Genomic DNA, 9,843 nt, shown 5'->3' with positions numbered 1-9,843 from the left:
CTACATAATTACTAGAAACACGAAATATTAAAAACGTGTATCTGTACTGCCGTTCATAAATTCGGAAACTTACAATTTTCTCTCATCTTATAGAAATTTAAGTATCTTGATGAAATGAAATTGTACAAAAACTTTTTTAATGTATTTCAATTACAAAAAAATGGAGCTTGAAATTGACATTTGAATTATGTCTATATATTATTCTTAAATTTCATAAAATTGATTTTTTTTTCAATATTTTTGTTATTTTTTTAATTCCTCTACTTAAATGGGACGTCATCAAACAAAATTTAACAGACAAGCATTTTAAAATAAATTTTCTAAGCTTAAAAAAATGCGTTCTGAGGAAAAAAAATTGCTATGTACTTATTCTTACTATACTTATATATTATTTTTTCTCAAAAATGAATTTTTTATTATGTAAAACTTTATTGTGTAAAAATTTAATTTTTATAAACATTCTTTAACTTCAAAACTAATTATAAGAGGTTTAGAGAAAAAATACGAAAGGGAAGAAACGCACATTTGTTATGTACGTGATTCATATAAACTTTTTCAAAGTTTTTTAAAAACTTTTTTGATCATGTTTTATGTAATTAAGTCAAAATATTATACAATGAAAAATTTGATATCTTTACAAAAAATTATAACAATAATTTCTTTCAAATAGTGTTTTAAAGCTTAAAAGTTTACTTTAAAATGCTTATCTATTAAATTTTATCCGATGATATTCCATACAGAGGTACAACTTAGTACCAGTGTGCTCATCGCTCTAATGAAGTCAACGGCAAGATTCACGGAATGTTAGCATTAGCAACAAATCACTACATGACATAATTCGTAAACACTTTGATACCTCTATTTTTCTTTTTCAAAATGTATTTTTAAAAGTTTTTCTACGATTTCTTTTTATCGTAATATACTTAAGTCTTTTTGAAGTGTAAAAGAAATTGCGCGTTCTCAAATTCGAATGATAGTGTATGTTGTATATAAAATAGTAAAGTATTAGTATATAGAATGAGAAAAAAAAATACTAAAAAGATAATGTTTTTGATTGAGTTAGAATGTAGTAGAATCGATTAGTGTAGAAATAGAAACTAGATTAGCGCTCCATGCAGCAGGCATGGGCAGCATAACAACGGCGCACTCAATTCTGGAACTCCCCCTTCCCCATTGTCCTCACGCCACAGCAGCCAGGACAGTTTGCACAAGAACAATTTCTCCAGCGTCGGGCTGCCTATTGGACAATTATCGACATCACATCTGCACATGCAATCAACCATCAGCTCCGCCACGGCGGCTGCGGTCGCAGCTGCGCAAAAAAAGAAAGGCATTAAGAGTAGCCTCGGTAGATTTTTCAGCAAAAAAGAAAAGGTGAACGATTTTTCCTTTTTTATTTTTCCTAATTTATTCCAAATTACAACTTTAAATACGGAAGTCTGTGAGGTTTCATGAAATGTTGTTTTCATAAAGATATCGAAATATATTGTCATTGTCTTTTTGAAAGTTTACATTTAGCAATGAATGTTTTAATGTTTTTTTTAAAAAGTTTTTAAGTAATTCAATTATGATATATAATATAATTCAATTATGATATATAATATAAGATTCGTATTTGATATTTACTGTTTTAAAATTTGAAAACTTTTCTAGAAAACTTTTCGAAGATCTGTTTTTGTTGTGGGAGTATGAAAGTATTTTGTTTGAAATTAAGTTTCTAGATTAGTTTTTTTTTGTTTTATTTTATAAAACGTTTCTTTAATATTTAACTGTTAATATTTTTTTCTTATTTATATAGATTATTCTTTTCCCATATTTCTTGGAAATAAACGAATGAAATTTTTATGCAGTGTGAAAACTTACTTACATTTTCTGCAAATTATTTTTGTGGAATAATTTTAAAAAATCTGATATTTGAAATAAATAACTTTTATTTTTTCATAATTGCATGAATAAGAAATAAAAGAAATAAAAGATTTAGATAATAATTAAATTTAATAATATGAAGCGATCATTAGATTGAAATGAATAAATCAAATTTTAAATAAGAATTCTATATATTCGGTCGTATAACAAATTTTAGTATTTTAGTATTTTCGTATAACAAACTTAAATATTTCTTGTGTGAATTTATATTGTACATTCTGATTCTGCATATCGCACGCCGAAATATTATATTTATATCGATTTAACAACCGCTTCATATCGATATGTAGATTAATTGTAAATATTGAATTACATTTTAAGATCAAATAATTACAATAATTGTATAATGTTATAGCGACAAATTCGTTGTTTAAGAAAAGAAAGATATTTGGTTTCATCTGATAAATGTACCAAATAAGAGAAACCATCCCAATGACATTGGCATACGTTGTCAAGATCATGATCATGAGTGACTTCTAACAAGTTTTAGCTATTGTCCATTATTTATTAAAAAATTATTAACAAAAACATCTTATTTCTGCTATATAATATAATATTAACTCACCTATAATATTAAAAACTAATTTCTCTTGCTTACATAAGAACTTTTTACAGAAGCGAGAGGTGCGTTCCGATATTTACTGCCAGTGCTGAAAATCTATAGCGCACATAATGTATATACTGTTTAATTATAGTTTTAGTACTGACAGTGAATATCGGAATTAGGAAGGAAGACTAAGGAGACTCCATTTTCGTAAATAAAAGTGGACCGATTTTGCGTTTCGAATTAAGTTTCGATTCTCGATACTTGCAATGCTTGTGAACTTTGTAGCATAATGAGTACGCCGTAAGAAAAAGTGCCAAACTTATCCTATAAAGGCGATTTTATTTGCGATTAAGAAGTACTCGTTAAGAAGGTCAAAAGAGAAGATTAATTGTAGACAAAATCTTTACAGGGTGAAATTTTTTTTTACGACGCACTCATTATGCGCAGGACTACGAAGTTCACAAGCGCCGCGAGTGTCGAGAATCGAAACGCAAAATCGGTCCATGTTCTGAAGATTGGTTAGACTGAGTGGAGCCTCCTTAGTAGTAGAGCCTTCCTTCCTAGACCAGAACGCATGATTCATCTAATTACCCCCCCCCCTCTTCTCCTCAGAGTTTCCAACTTTCCACGCGAAGCGAAATCTACTCCATCTCCCCTCCTGCTTCGGGGCGTACGATTTTACACCATAGTGGAAGTATTACATGGTGTATGCAGTTCGGCCAAACTATGCCTACTTTTGCTCCGTCATCTATAGTGTGTATGAGTACATGCTTCCAACTGTGAAACATGAAACATGGAGCGATATTTATTGTCAGTTTTAATTTTAAAACCGTCTTAAATAATTTTACGATGCTAATACAGTCCTCGGTTAGATTTATGACATCTTAAGATTGTACTTAAGACAATCTTAAATGTAAGAATTGACTATGAATACCGACCTGGTTCGCGTCATGAAATTGATACTGAATCTTTTCTTGTTTAACACACTTTATATTTCTCTTTCTATAAAAAAAGAATTTAAATGCATTATAAAATATGTCAAGTAAGGAAAGATTCAATACCAATCTCATGACGCGAAACAAGCCGGTATTCATAATCAATTCTTGCATTTAAGAATGTCCTAGGTTTTTTACAGTTACAGTTTTAAGATATCTGAATGATTTTGCAGCAGGGATGTTATATTTAATCCTCAATTACATGAATTGGACTTCGGTGAACATTTTAGTTGGCCCTTATTTTTATTAATATTGCAGAGTTAAAATGAAGGGGTAAGAAAACTTAGATTCTTTTTCTGTCGATCGCCGCGATCGTTTCATTGTTGCCTTGACGCTAATTGTGATGTAATAAAAGTTTGGATTGGGTGACTTGGACTCATTAAATGTAAATTCATCAGATCTTTGCTGAAAGTGAAAATTCGTTTTTAGCATTTGCCTTTTTATTAATAGCATATTCAAATATATGTGTTGTCTCATAATTAAAATATATATTCATTGTTGAAAAAGCATTTTTGAAAGAGACGTCTTAGTGAAATGATTGCTCTATTTTCTTAGAATTATAAAATCGTGAGTAAATAATGTCGAAATTATTAAATACTTAATATAAAATATTTTCATTGCATTTTTTTTCTTTTTCAAAGAAGAAAATATCCGACATATCTCGGATATCATTTTTCCGAGCATAAAAATGCCCTCACTTCGGTCGCGCAAATAATTATACTTTTTGGAATGAATGAATATAACGTATTTTTTTTTCTTAAAAATAAGTTCACGTTTTTCTCTTTTTAAAACGTATTTTTATATAAAATTGAGATATCTCTCTGAAAAGATTGGTTTCTTGTAACAATCGAAAATAATTCTGTTATCATCAATGATAATTCGTACATCTAGAAAATTCAAGCTATTATCATCCCTAATTTCTAACATGAATTGCAGATATTCATGAAAGGAATTAAAAACATCTAACATTGCATGAAATTATCTGGAGAAACAGCAAGCAATGTGTCTATATATCTGTAATAAAAAAGTAAACGGCACGACAATAATTGGAACGCTCTTTCTTCCAAATCTTCTAACACAATATTGGGGAGAATCAGTAACAATGGAGAGCCGAAAATTTATCGATAAAATTTCTTGTTGAAGGAAAAATAGATGGAGTTCCGGATCAAATTGATTGCAATTAGGAATTCATTTTCAGAAATTTAAATATTTTTAGAAATATTGTTTCATCTTTTTTCAATGCTTTCTTTCACTAATTCAGATGATGTTAGTGAGTAGAGAAACAACTATTTCGAACCTAATTTTAAATTGGCTTTACCAGACATGTTTCTCTAGGCCCATCAGGAAGAAATGTACTTCCTCCATCGCGCAATTGCTCGGCCTCTCGAAGGAGGGCCCGAGCTCTCGATTACACCATCTCGCCGCAATATTTCTCGCCTGTGCAGATAAATGCGTCTGAGTCAGTACACCAAAAATTGGAAGGAGACCATCCTAGGATGATCCTCTGGCAGAGAATAGTCGCCGCCTCATGGAAGACCGTTTTACACGCTCAAATAACTTATAGCATCAGCTGCTGCTGCAGCCGTGCTACATCTCTGCAAATTTTGTTATTTCTGAAGACTGTGTGCGCTGTAGAACACTACCGAAAGCACAACACCGGCGTAAACTCGACCTCTATACTTCCCGAGTCCGTCGATATTAGCGATGAGTCTACCCAGAGCGGCGGCCATCTTCCACGTCTTTGGTAGAAGGCGGAAATGGTCCCTAAAGGTCGAGAATTTAGAGTAACACTCAGGTACTTTACACTTCCGTGGGAAGACCCCACGGAAGATTCAACGCCTTTCCCCCCCCCGCCCCCCCTCCCCATCCGAAGAGATGTCTCTCCGGGATCATAAACGCCGCAACTTCGATCCTCTCGACTGAGACTTTGAATCCTAATCGCAATGAACCTGATCAAAAAGGTTATCACACTCAACTTCGCACGAACGAGAGCTTCAGCCCCTGAAAGGGGGGCGGAATGGATCCTCTAGTAATCAGCAAAAATATTATTGGCGTAGCACAGAGTGCTACAGCCGATCGGCAACGTAAATCTCAAAATCTGATCGTATTCGACATTCCACAGAGTCAGTCCAAGGACCGATCCCTGCGAAACTCCGCACAACACCTCCGAGCATTCATAGCGATCATAATGGCCTACGTACGCTAATCTTCTCCCAGACAAATAGTTGTTTACGATGTATCGGAGATACTCCGAAACTTCCTTTGCGATCCGCTTCGCGGATTACAGGCTACGGAAGGGAGTTAAAGACGCTGTGTCCAAAAACATAGCTAATACATTCCGCGAACTATTCTCGTGAACGCCAAACAGTATCGTAGAACAGTGTGTTCTGAATCCGTATTGATTATCGGACAAGCTGTAATATTTAAGTGATGCTGCAACCTATGACAAAGAATCTCTCTTTTCAAATAACTTCCTTGACTTAAGAAAGCATACGGACTTATGAAAAGGGGAAGAGATCAGGCTTATTCGGCTTCTTTAATAGTATCATATTGCGTCTTCTAGGTCCCCGGTAAGCGCCTCTCTCTAACGCAGGCAATAAAGAAACACCGCATCACCGCATAATGCGATATCCGCAATTACCCGATCCACGATATCGTCGAATCCCTTTATCAGTATATTGATTTTTGTGCACATCTCGACCACTTCACGTTCCGTCACCGATCCGGCGTCGTCCTCGATTTGAGAGCGCTCTGGCACCTTCTCCACAACTCGAAGAAATAGAAATACCTTCACAATTTCCCTAACCACAGGGAAATTGTCAAGAGAGCACCTCTACTATGGATAAAGAGCCTAGACGCAGTTTTTTATAACTATCTTGAAGGATATTCCCCAGAGATCCTCTTCCAGGGTATTCAGGAGACCCTTTCAAAGACTCATCTTAGATCAGCGGATCGCAGCTCTCAATCTCCTCTTCGTATCGCGCAGATTGCCCCAGAATTCCCGGAGAGGCACACCTACGCGCCTGCGTTAATTATCTACGGCATCTATTACAGAAGCCCTTCAAATCGGTTATTTCTTCGTTCCACCAATAGACGAAAGGTCTGATGGCAGTCCGACGCGGCATGGAGACGTTCGATATCTCCTTACCATAAGTGCATCGCCGAGCAATCTCATACAACCGCTCATCGATATGTCCTCAGGGAATGAAATCTATGTTTTGCAATTCGCACCGGCACTCGTTAAGTCGACGTTAATTCTGTTTGTACTCTATCTCGGAAAGCATCGGTTCTCAGTCCTTCTCTCCAGAGATCCGACAACAGATGTTGTCTCAAATTCATAAGGACATATCGATGGTCGGAGAGACTCCACTTCAGTGGCCACACGTCAGCCAACAACACATCTAACGATGTGATCGCAGAAGAGATAAACGAGAGACTCACACACGAAACCACGCGGATGAACGCATGACAAAATCCCTGTTTAGAAGACAGATTGATTTTCCTGCCCAATCGCTTCCTGCGGTTGGAAAGTCCGCGATCCCAAACTGATCACCGAGCATTAAAATCGCCCAATATTAGAAACGGTCTCTCAAATTTTTTGATCTTTCCAAATCGTAAAGATCACGTATAAAAACCATATCAAGGAGGAAAATAGCAATTGAAAATTATTGTTCTCTTCCATTCGACCGCCACAAAGCCGTTACCGCGAACTAAAGGAGAGCATTGATAGTCACAAGACAATTATTGCCAGGTCGCCGCTGGATGTGTACTTCTAAAGAGGAAGTCCATCTGCCGTCCTATGGCTCAACTCCATTAGGCCGGTCTTCTTTGATCCGAATGAGATCTTGCGCGAGCCTAAAATGATTCACATTAATCTATCCTACCCTAACCATTAGGGGAAACCTTCACATCTATCTCCACCTTGGAGATCGTGATCCTCCACATTCGATAGCTACCGGCACGTCCGCAATTAGGACCACATCCCGATCCGTTATAAGGCGAGTACCTAATCGCGCCGGCCCTGTGACTCGCATCAAGATCCCTGGTGGCACATATCGGACAATATGCCTTGGCCCTGCAATCTTCAACCTGTGATCAATCTTTCTGCAGTTGAAGCAACAATTACTTCTGTCGACTTCACTGTGGCAGTCAGGTCTCGTATGATCGCGAAACATTTAAAAGGGCCACCTCGTCAGGAGGATCACCCGAGCGAATGACTATCCCAAGCGTACTCTGTGCAACTTCCCTACACGAAGCTGGGCACTAAACCTAAACCGCATTAAGACCTGCCGCAAAGGACCAATGTTAGAACGCATTCAATTTTCAACTATAACGTTGCTGATCCCTTCTGAAGTAACCGACATCCACATTTAAGAAACGAAGCTTTGCTCTTTTGATCTAATTACTCTGACTTTCTGCTGAAAACCGTTTTCAGATCGATTTTACAAAGTCCGCCTTCTTACCCAGGTTCTCACCTAGGATTTCTATCAAGAGTTCCCCAGCCCTTCTTATTTTGATATCATAATATCTAAATCCATCAAGGAGATGTTTCTCCTAGCGAATTCCACGGCTTCCGCATACGTTGGTCCGTCTTTCTCGCAACGGATCATAATCGTGGCGGTATTATGCATGCAAACTCTTAGGCAAGTAAAACGGCCGAACGCGAGTCGGTTAAGTCTGTATGACACCAGTTCTTCCACTCGTAGCATTTCTCTTATCACTAACCTTATTTGTATAATACTTACAATCGAAGGTCTCGATCAAGGCACACAGCAGTGCCCTCCGAAGCGAAGGCTCCCACCATTTCACGTCTAGATGTGAATCTCCACCTTTTTTCTCTTCCTTTGTTTATTCTTATTAGTGATCGTAGACCAAGCCTCGCCTCTATCCGGTCCAGATGACGAGGGCCACTCACCAACATCCACAAAGTGTTGACCGTCCAAGTCATCGCCTATACCAGTCATGATCACGATACGACTATTATTGTCACGCCTCGGTTGACTAGGAAGGTCATTCAAATTCTTTCTGAGTAATCCCATAAGGAGCAGACGATAAGCAGAAGGAGGAATCTCCCCCGGAGAGAGGAGGCGAGGAGGCTCTCCGCCTCATCTCCTGCAAAGCTACAGAAAAACGTTTCTCCTTAGGAACAGAGTTTGTCAAATTCTCTTGTCAATCTTCACGTTCAAAGGCAAGGCATTTGTTATTCGCCGACTCTGCAGTCCCAAGCGCAGTAGCGCAATCATGTTGCACTGTGTTGTCCGCCAATTTCTAAATGACTTGCTTTGCACTCTGACGATGATTTATCATCTCAAGTCTTCCTTGATAGACGTAGTCTTGCGTTGTGCTTCAAACACCATATCCAAGACCATGATAGATTCGGAGACATCTGTAAGAACAGATATGTCATCTCCTCTATCGCCGTTTTTTGCGCCACAGACAAAGTATTAGTCAGTGAATATTCCTCTAACTTTCGTCTCTTCTTGATAATTGAAGAGGAAAAGTTTCTAGATAGTCCCTCTTGGTAATCTCTATAAAGTCCGGCCGATCAAAAATGTTGTCCTAGTCCTGAACTATCACTCAACATCCCGGACGTTGGGACATCCGGGAACATCACTATCCTTAGGTTTTCAGCCTCTTTTATTACGTATTTCTCTTTTCACGTAGTCCGAAGATATCACAGAATCAGCTGATAATCAAGCGGCTAATCGATTGTTGTCGATCCTTCGTCGTCACATCGTCAAAGTTCGCAACCGTCACTGGGGAGTTAACAATTTCCTCCGCTACGACTCTAATTCACGACTCCTTGGCACAACATATTTTCCACGATCTTGGGGCCGCGATGAATAGAGCACATTTCATGTAGTGGACTGAACGCTGCCATGGCAGACGAAAGGTCAGAAGGTCCCGCTGTCTGCACAAAATCCAACAATCTGAGAGAGGGAGAATCCTCTCTTAATAATGACCGTTGTCGCTTCTTCTTCTTTAGGATTCTTCAGGATAATTTAACCTGAACTCGAGATCCCAATCCAAAGTCGATTTAGTCTACAATAGCAATTCGACCGCAATTCTGTGGCCAGGCCTCAGACCTATTGGTGTAGTCGTCTGGGAGTGGGGACACTAGCCTTAGGAGATCGGGCTTCCGATTTTCCGTCTCGAATCATCCTTATTTTTCTCTATATCCATAGTTAAATTAATTTATTATGTCATTTGAGTTAATTTATACAAGCTAAATACAATACAAGTTAAATATATTGAATAATATATCGGTGGATTATCTAACAAGAGAAGAAAAGACAAATCTTTCTCAAGTTATATATAGTTATATATAGTTCAACATAAACTGTTATATTATAGATTAAAAAATATGAACACCTT

The sequence above is a fragment of the Atta cephalotes genome (genome assembly GCF_000143395.1).
Source record: "Atta cephalotes unplaced genomic scaffold scaffold00050, whole genome shotgun sequence".
Lineage (NCBI taxonomy): Eukaryota > Metazoa > Arthropoda > Insecta > Hymenoptera > Formicidae > Atta > Atta cephalotes.
Note: the sequence above shows the minus strand (reverse complement) of the source record.